Below are 10,028 nucleotides of genomic sequence, written 5' to 3' on the forward strand. Positions count from 1 at the left end.
GTGCGCAGGAAGCACCCTCCTCCCACGCCTACACTTAATTTAGAAACAGTACAAGTGTTCCCGTAAGATTCTCAAGCCTATGTCGGAAAGATCTTCCTTGCGCCGAGTTCACGTAAATCCCACTGCACATTCTTATTCATTGCGTTCAGTCAGCTGCTACTGGTGTTGCTAGTTGTGACTGCTGATAACAGATGCCGTAGCAATCAATTCATGGAGTGAGTTGTATGTTTTGCGATAGTCTGTCTCTGACAAGCAAGCACAGGTGACATAGGTGCGAACACAGGAAGTTTGCAGACCCTCGCTGCCTGCAGACACCGAGCAGCCACAGTAGGATGGCGGCCTAAGCCGTAGGCGAAATGTGCTCATTCCCTTTGGCGCGACGTCGAACTATAAATAATGCTGTCACTAGCGTGAGCGTCGTGGAAAGTCGGAAAAGTCGGCTGCGAGGGTGAGTGCCAAGTTTGGGGAACGTTTCGTAGTATGCGCATTGCAATGGAGACGCGGAAACTTGTTGTGGCCCAGTGTTTTGCAGTTGGATGACAAGATTGGTACACAGTAGTAAAGAGCGAGGCACTGAGTTGGCATGAATAATGGAGTGCACAATGGGGCTCGAGATGTGTTTGATACCTCAGGTGCTGTATGATTGTCGACAAAGAGTGAAAACGGAGCAATTTGTGACGGCTCTTTCAATTTAAGACGTTAAAAACAGACGGAATTTGCATTTGTAATACCAGAGCATCGAAACTACTTGGAACTTTTGTGTATATGAACGGGTCCGCGCCTTTGTACTCTGCTCCCTTCACCGCTACAAACCAACCAACCATCGTGTCCGTGTGCATCTGAGTCGCAAAGAATGGGGAATAGCGCAGTTTCGTCGTGCAAGGGGCGTAGCTCAGTTGGTAGAGCGTTCGCTTGGCATGTGAAAGGTCCAGGGTTCAAGCCGCGGCGCCTCCATTTTTTGTGGTCAGTGCATGGTAAGTGTTGGTCGCGGCGAACCTAAAGGCACGCAAGATGTTGCAAAGCCAGCGTCACAGACTGATATGATGTATACTGACGTAAGGAGAGCAAGATGTAAGTGTGGGGACCGGCTGTTATCGAGGTGTCATCGAGTGCAGATCTGTCTTAGGTATCGCGGCTTAACCTCATTGAAGTCTAGAGGGTGGACAACACGTTGGTCTTACTCAGAGCGGTGTCCGAATTCTATTTTCGACGTTATACGTGCCACTTTCATTGTGGCCAACTACGATTCAATACAGAATGCACGAAACCTGAAAGACACCCTAACGGATACATAGAGAGTAGTGTTTGTCTGCTGAATAATGGGAGTGCAAGGGTCTGTGACGTCTATATGGCTGTATGTAGCACCATTAGTCTTCGGGGGGGCGGGCGTAGCTCAGGTGGTAGAGCGCACGCTTAGTATGCGAGAGGTACTGGGATCAATACCCAGTGCCTCCAGAATTTTTAACACACCTACATGCGCACCTTGCCATGCAAGAGGAATAATTCACAACCAGCAGATGTGTCTAGGAAGATACAAGCGAATGATTAGCATCCACAATTGACAAGCGTGCTGTTATTAGTGCGCAGGAAGCACCCTCCTCCCACGCCTACACTTAATTTAGAAACAGTACAAGTGTTCCCGTAAGATTCTCAAGCCTATGTCGGAAAGATCTGCCTTGCGCCGAGTTCACGTAAATCCCACTGCACATTCCTATTCTTTGCGTGCAGTCAGCTGCTACTGGTGTTGCTAGTTGTGACTGCTGATAACAGATGCCGTAGCAATCAATTCATGGAGTGAGTTGTATGTTTTGCGATAGTCTGTCTCTGACAAGCAAGCACAGGTGACATAGGTGCGAACACAGGAAGCATGCAGACCCTCGCTGCCTGCAGACACAGAGCAGCCACAGTAGGAGGGCGGCCTAAGCCGTAGGCGAAATGTGCTCATTCGCTTTGGCGCGACGTCGAACTATAAATAATGCTGTCACTAGCGTGAGCGTCGTGGAAAGTCGGAAAAGTCGGCTGCGAGTTTGAGTGCCAAGTTTGGGGAACGTTTCGTAGTATGCGCAGTGCAATGGAGACGCGGAAACTTATTGTGGCCCAGTGTTTTGCAGTTGGACGACAAGATTGGTACACAGTAGTAAAGAGCGAGGCACTGAGTTGGCATGAATAATGGAGTGCACAATGGGGCTCGAGATGTGTTTGTTACCTCAGGTGCTGTATGATTGTCGACCAGGAGTGAAAACGGAGCAATTTGTGACGGCTCTTTCAATTTAAGACGTTAAAAACAGACGGAATTTGCATTTGTAATACCAGAGCATCGAAACTACTTGGAACTTTTGTGTGTATGAACGGGTCCGCGCCTTTGTACTCTGCTCCCTTCACCGCTACAAACCAACCAAGCATCGTGTCCGTGCGCATCTGAGTCGCAAAGAATGGGGACTTGCGCAGTTTGGTCGTGCATGGGGCGTAACTCAGTTGGTAGAGCGTTCGCTTGGCATGTGAAAGGTCCAGGGTTCAAGCCGCGGCGCCTCCATTTTTTGTGGTCAGTGCATGGTAAGTGTTGGTCGCGGCGAACCTAAAGGCACGCAAGATGTTGCAAAGCCAGCGTCACAGACTGATATGATGTATACTGACGTAAGGAGAGCAAGATGTAAGTGTGGGGACCGGCTGTTATCGAGGTGTCATCGAGTGCAGATCTGTCTTAGGTATCGCGGCTTAACCTCATTGAAGTCTAGAGGGTGGACAACACGTTGGTCTTACTCAGAGCGGTGTCCGAATTCTATTTTCGACGTTATACGTGCCACTTTCATTGTGGCCAACTACGATTCAATACAGAATGCACGAAACCTGAAAGACACCCTAACGGATACATAGAGAGTAGTGTTTGTCTGCTGAATAATGGGAGTGCAAGGGTCTGTGTCGTCTATATGGCTGTATGTAGCACCATTAGTCTTCGGGGGGGGCGGGCGTAGCTCAGATGGTAGAGCGCACGCTTAGTATGCGATAGGTACTGGGATCAATACCCAGTGCCTCCAGAATTTTTAACACACCTACATGCGCACCTTGCCATGCAAGAGGAATAATTCACAACCAGCAGATGTGTCTAGGAAGATACAAGCGAATGATTAGCATCCACAATTGACAAGCGTGCTGTTATTAGTGCGCAGGAAGCACCCTCCTCCCACGCCTACACTTAATTTAGAAACAGTACAAGTGTTCCCGTAAGATTCTCAAGCCTATGTCGGAAAGGTCTGCCTTGCGCCGAGTTCACGTAAATCCCACTGCACATTCCTATTCTTTGCGTGCAGTCAGCTGCTACTGGTGTTGCTAGTTGTGACTGCTGATAACAGATGCCGTAGCAATCAATTCATGGAGTGAGTTGTATGTTTTGCGATAGTCTGTCTCTGACAAGCAAGCACAGGTGACATAGGTGCGAACACAGGAAGCATGCAGACCCTCGCTGCCTGCAGACACAGAGCAGCCACAGTAGGAGGGCGGCCTAAGCCGTAGGCGAAATGTGCTCATTCGCTTTGGCGCGACGTCGAACTATAAATAATGCTGTCACTAGCGTGAGCGTCGTGGAAAGTCGGAAAAGTCGGCTGCGAGGGTGAGTGCCAAGTTTGGGGAACGTTTCGTAGTATGCGCATTGCAATGGAGACGCGGAAACTTGTTGTGGCCCAGTGTTTTGCAGTTGGATGACAAGATTGGTACACAGTAGTAAAGAGCGAGGCACTGAGTTGGCATGAATAATGGAGTGCACAATGGGGCTCGAGATGTGTTTGATACCTCAGGTGCTGTATGATTGTCGACAAAGAGTGAAAACGGAGCAATTTGTGACGGCTCTTTCAATTTAAGACGTTAAAAACAGACGGAATTTGCATTTGTAATACCAGAGCATCGAAACTACTTGGAACTTTTGTGTATATGAACGGGTCCGCGCCTTTGTACTCTGCTCCCTTCACTGCTACAAACCAACCAACCATCGTGTCCGTGTGCATCTGAGTCGCAAAGAATGGGGAATAGCGCAGTTTCGTCGTGCAAGGGGCGTAGCTCAGTTGGTAGAGCGTTCGCTTGGCATGTGAAAGGTCCAGGGTTCAAGCCGCGGCGCCTCCATTTTTTGTGGTCAGTGCATGGTAAGTGTTGGTCGCGGCAAACCTAAAGGCACGCAAGATGTTGCAAAGCCAGCGTCACAGACTGATATGATGTATACTGACGTAAGGAGAGCAAGATGTAAGTGTGGGGACCGGCTGTTATCGAGGTGTCATCGAGTGCAGATCTGTCTTAGGTATCGCGGCTTAACCTCATTGAAGTCTAGAGGGTGGACAACACGTTGGTCTTACTCAGAGCGGTGTCCGAATTCTATTTTCGACGTTATACGTGCCACTTTCATTGTGGCCAACTACGATTCAATACAGAATGCACGAAACCTGAAAGACACCCTAACGGATACATAGAGAGTAGTGTTTGTCTGCTGAATAATGGGAGTGCAAGGGTCTGTGTCGTCTATATGGCTGTATGTAGCACCATTAGTCTTCGGGGGGGCGGGCGTAGCTCAGGTGGTAGAGCGCACGCTTAGTATGCGAGAGGTACTGGGATCAATACCCAGTGCCTCCAGAATTTTTAACACACCTACATGCGCACCTTGCCATGCAAGAGGAATAATTCACAACCAGCAGATGTGTCTAGGAAGATACAAGCGAATGATTAGCATCCACAATTGACAAGCGTGCTGTTATTAGTGCGCAGGAAGCACCCTCCTCCCACGCCTACACTTAATTTAGAAACAGTACAAGTGTTCCCGTAAGATTCTCAAGCCTATGTCGGAAAGATCTGCCTTGCGCCGAGTTCACGTAAATCCCACTGCACATTCCTATTCTTTGCGTGCAGTCAGCTGCTACTGGTGTTGCTAGTTGTGACTGCTGATAACAGATGCCGTAGCAATCAATTCATGGAGTGAGTTGTATGTTTTGCGATAGTCTGTCTCTGACAAGCAAGCACAGGTGACATAGGTGCGAACACAGGAAGCATGCAGACCCTCGCTGCCTGCAGACACAGAGCAGCCACAGTAGGAGGGCGGCCTAAGCCGTAGGCGAAATGTGCTCATTCGCTTTGGCGCGACGTCGAACTATAAATAATGCTGTCACTAGCGTGAGCGTCGTGGAAAGTCGGAAAAGTCGGCTGCGACTTTGAGTGCCAAGTTTGGGGAACGTTTCGTAGTATGCGCATTGCAATGGAGACGCGGAAACTTGTTGTGGCCCAGTGTTTTGCAGTTGGATGACAAGATTGGTACACAGTAGTAAAGAGCGAGGCACTGAGTTGGCATGAATAATGGAGTGCACAATGGGGCTCGAGATGTGTTTGTTACCTCAGGTGCTGTATGATTGTCGTCCAGGAGTGAAAACGGAGCAATTTGTGACGGCTCTTTCAATTTAAGACGTTAAAAACAGACGGAATTTGCATTTGTAATACCAGAGCATCGAAACTACTTGGAACTTTTGTGTATATGAACGGGTCCGCGCCTTTGTACTCTGCTCCCTTCACCGCTACAAACCAACCAAGCATCGTGTCCGTGCGCATCTGAGTCGCAAAGAATGGGGAATAGCGCAGTTTGGTCGTGCATGGGGCGTAGCTCAGTTGGTAGAGCGTTCGCTTGGCATGTGAAAGGTCCAGGGTTCAAGCCGCGGCGCCTCCATTTTTTGTGGTCAGTGCATGGTAAGTGTTGGTCGCGGCGAACCTAAAGGCACGCAAGATGTTGCAAAGCCAGCGTCACAGACTGATATGATGTATACTGACGTAAGGAGAGCAAGATGTAAGTGTGGGGACCGGCTGTTATCGAGGTGTCATCGAGTGCAGATCTGTCTTAGGTATCACGGCTTAACCTCATTGAAGTCTAGAGGGTGGACAACACGTTGGTCTTACTCAGAGTGGTGTCCGAATTCTATTTTTGACGTTATACGTGCCACCTTCATTGTGGCCAACTACGATTCAATACAGAATGCACGAAACCTGAAAGACACCCTAACGGATACATAGAGAGTAGTGTTTGTCTGCTGAATAATGGGAGTGCAAGGGTCTGTGTCGTCTATATGGCTGTATGTAGCACCATTTGTCTTCGGGTGGGCGGGCGTAGCTCAGATGGTAGAGCGCTCGCTTAGTATGCGAGAGGTACTGGGATCAATACCCAGTGCCTCCAGAACTTTTAACACACCTACATGCGCACCTTGCCATGCAAGAGGAATAATTCACAACCAGCAGATGTGTCTAGGAAGATACAAGCGAATGATTAGCATCCACAATTGACAAGCGTGCTGTTATTAGTGCGCAGGAAGCACCCTCCTCCCACGCCTACACTTAATTTAGAAACAGTACAAGTGTTCCCGTAAGATTCTCAAGCCTATGTCGGAAAGATCTGCCTTGCGCCGAGTTCACGTAAATCCCACTGCACATTCTTATTCATTGCGTTCAGTCAGCTGCTACTGGTGTTGCTAGTTGTGACTGCTGATAACAGATGCCGTAGCAATCAATTCATGGAGTGAGTTGTATGTTTTGCGATAGTCTGTCTCTGACAAGCAAGCACAGGTGACATAGGTGCGAACACAGGAAGTTTACAGACCCTCGCTGCCTGCGGACACCGAGCAGCCACAGTAGGATGGCGGCCTAAGCCGTAGGCGAAATGTGCTCATTCGCTTTGGCGCGACGTCGAACTATAAATAATGCTGTCACTAGCGTGAGCGTCGTAGAAAGTCGGAAAAGTCGGCTGCGAGGGTGAGTGCCAAGTTTGGGGAGCGTTTCGTAGTATGCGCAGTGCAATGGAGACGCGGAAACTTATTGTGGCCCAGTGTTTTGCAGTTGGACGACAAGATTGGTACACAGTAGTAAAGAGCGAGGCACTGAGTTGGCATGAATAATGGAGTGCACAATGGGGCTCGAGATGTGTTTGTTACCTCAGGTGCTGTATGATTGTCGACCAGGAGTGAAAACGGAGCAATTTGTGACGGCTCTTTCAATTTAAGACGTTAAAAACAGACGGAATTTGCATTTGTAATACCAGAGCATCGAAACTACTTGGAACTTTTGTGTATATGAACGGGTCCGCGCCTTTGTACTCTGCTCCCTTCACCGCTACAAACCAACCAAGCATCGTGTCCGTGCGCATCTGAGTCGCAAAGAATGGGGAAAGGCACAGTTTGGTCGTGCATGGGGCGTAGCTCAGTTGGTAGAGCGTTCGCTTGGCATGTGAAAGGTCCAGGGTTCAAGCCGCGGCGCCTCCATTTTTTGTGGTCAGTGCAGGGTAAGTGTTGGTCGCGGCGAACCTAAAGGCACGCAAGATGTTGCAAAGCCAGCGTCACAGACTGATATGATGTATACTGACGTAAGGAGAGCAAGATGTAAGTGTGGGGACCGGCTGTTATCGAGGTGTCATCGAGTGCAGATCTGTCTTAGGTATCGCGGCTTAACCTCATTGAAGTCTAGAGGGTGGACAACACGTTGGTCTTACTCAGAGCGGTGTGCGAATTCTATTTTCGACGTTATACGTGCCACTTTCATTGTGGCCAACTACGATTCAATACAGAATGCACGAAACCTGAAAGACACCCTAACGGATACATAGAGAGTAGTGTTTGTCTGCAGAATAATGGGAGTGCATGGGTCTGTGTCGTCTATATGGCTGTATGTAGCACCATTAGTCTTCGGGTGGGCGGGCGTAGCTCAGAAGGTAGAGCGCTCGCTTAGTATGCGAGAGGTACTGGGATCAATACCCAGTGCCTCCAGAACTTTTAACACACCTACATGCGCACCTTGCCATGCAAGAGGAATAATTCACAACCAGCAGATGTGTCTAGGAAGATACAAGCGAATGATTAGCATCCACAATTGACAAGCGTGCTGTTATTAGTGCGCAGGAAGCACCCTCCTCCCACGCCTACACTTAATTTAGAAACAGTACAAGTGTTCCTGTAAGATTCTCAAGCCTATGTCGGAAAGATCTGCCTTGCGCCGAGTTCACGTAAATCCCACTGCACATTCTTATTCATTGCGTTCAGTCAGCTGCTACTGGTGTTGCTAGTTGTGACTGCTGATAACAGATGCCGTAGCAATCAATTCATGGAGTGAGTTGTATGTTTTGCGATAGTCTGTCTCTGACAAGCAAGCACAGGTGACATAGGTGCGAACACAGGAAGTTTGCAGACCCTCGCTGCCTGCAGACACCGAGCAGCCACAGTAGGATGGCGGCCTAAGCCGTAGGCGAAATGTGCTCATTCGCTTTGGCGCGACGTCGAACTATAAATAATGCTGTCACTAGCGTGAGCGTCGTAGAAAGTCGGAAAAGTCGGCTGCGAGGGTGAGTGCCAAGTTTGGGGAGCGTTTCGTAGTATGCGCAGTGCAATGGAGACGCGGAAACTTATTGTGGCCCAGTGTTTTGCAGTTGGACGACAAGATTGGTACACAGTAGTAAAGAGCGAGGCACTGAGTTGGCATCAATAATGGAGTGCACAATGGGGCTCGAGATGTGTTTGTTACCTCAGGTGCTGTATGATTGTCGACCAGGAGTGAAAACGGAGCAATTTGTGACGGCTCTTTCAATTTAAGACGTTAAAAACAGACGGAATTTGCATTTGTAATACCAGAGCATCGAAACTACTTGGAACTTTTGTGTATATGAACGGGTCCGCGCCTTTGTACTCTGCTCCCTTCACCGCTACAAACCAACCAAGCATCGTGTCCGTGCGCATCTGAGTCGCAAAGAATGGGGAATAGCGCAGTTTGGTCGTGCATGGGGCGTAGCTCAGTTGGTAGAGCGTTCGCTTGGCATGTGAAAGGTCCAGGGTTCAAGCCGCGGCGCCTCCATTTTTTGTGGTCAGTGCATGGTAAGTGTTGGTCGCGGCGAACCTAAAGGCACGCAAGATGTTGCAAAGCCAGCGTCACAGACTGATATGATGTATACTGACGTAAGGAGAGCAAGATGTAAGTGTGGGGACCGGCTGTTATCGAGGTGTCATCGAGTGCAGATCTGTCTTAGGTATCGCGGCTTAACCTCATTGAAGTCTAGAGGGTGGACAACACGTTGGTCTTACTCAGAGCGGTGTCCGAATTCTATTTTCGACGTTATACGTGCCACTTTCATTGTGGCCAACTACGATTCAATACAGAATGCACGAAACCTGAAAGACACCCTAACGGATACATAGAGAGTAGTGTTTGTCTGCTGAATAATGGGAGTGCAAGGGTCTGTGTCGTCTATATGGCTGTATGTAGCACCATTAGTCTTCGGGTGGGCGGGCGTAGCTCAGATGGTAGAGTGCTCGCTTAGTATGCGAGAGGTACTGGGATCAATACCCAGTGCCTCCAGAACTTTTAACACACCTACATGCGCACCTTGCCATGCAAGAGGAATAATTCACAACCAGCAGATGTGTCTAGGAAGATACAAGCGAATGATTAGCATCCACAATTGACAAGCGTGCTGTTATTAGTGCGCAGGAAGCACCCTCCTCCCACGCCTACACTTAATTTAGAAACAGTACAAGTGTTCCCGTAAGATTCTCAAGCCTATGTCGGAAAGATCTGCCTTGCGCCGAGTTCACGTAAATCCCACTGCACATTCTTATTCATTGCGTGCAGTCAGCTGCTACTGGTTTTGCTAGTTGTGACTGCTGATAACAGATGCCGTAGCAATCAATTCATGGAGTGAGTAGTATGTTTTGCGATAGTCTGTCTCTGACAAGCAAGCACAGGTGACATAGGTGCGAACACAGGAAGTTTGCAGACCCTCGCTGCCTGCAGACACCGAGCAGCCACAGTAGGATGGCGGCCTAAGCCGTAGGCGAAATCTGCTCATTCGCTTTGGCGCGACGTCGAACTATAAATAGTGCTGTCACTAGCGTGAGCGTTGCGTGAGCGTCGTGGAAAGTCGGAAAAGTCGGCTGCGAGGGTGAGTGCCAAGTTTGGGGAGCGTTTCGTAGTATGCGCAGTGCAATGGAGACGCGGAAACTTATTGTGGCCCAGTGTTTTGCAGTTGGATGACA

The 10,028-nt window shown here is 49.1% G+C and overlaps 2 non-coding genes across 2 annotated transcripts; both read left to right on the forward strand.

Moving 5' to 3' along the window:
* The first annotated feature begins 881 nt into the window (after positions 1–881).
* Positions 882–954, forward strand: Trnaa-ggc (transfer RNA alanine (anticodon GGC)). The gene has a single exon. It is a non-coding gene; the product is annotated as a tRNA-Ala (tRNA).
* A 3,086-nt stretch (positions 955–4,040) lies between these two features.
* Trnaa-ggc (transfer RNA alanine (anticodon GGC)) lies at positions 4,041–4,113 on the forward strand. The gene has a single exon. It is a non-coding gene; the product is annotated as a tRNA-Ala (tRNA).
* The last annotated feature ends 5,915 nt before the right edge of the window (positions 4,114–10,028 follow it).

Source organism: Schistocerca gregaria, chromosome 10 (genome assembly GCF_023897955.1).
Source record: "Schistocerca gregaria isolate iqSchGreg1 chromosome 10, iqSchGreg1.2, whole genome shotgun sequence".
In the NCBI taxonomy this organism is placed as follows: domain Eukaryota; kingdom Metazoa; phylum Arthropoda; class Insecta; order Orthoptera; family Acrididae; genus Schistocerca; species Schistocerca gregaria.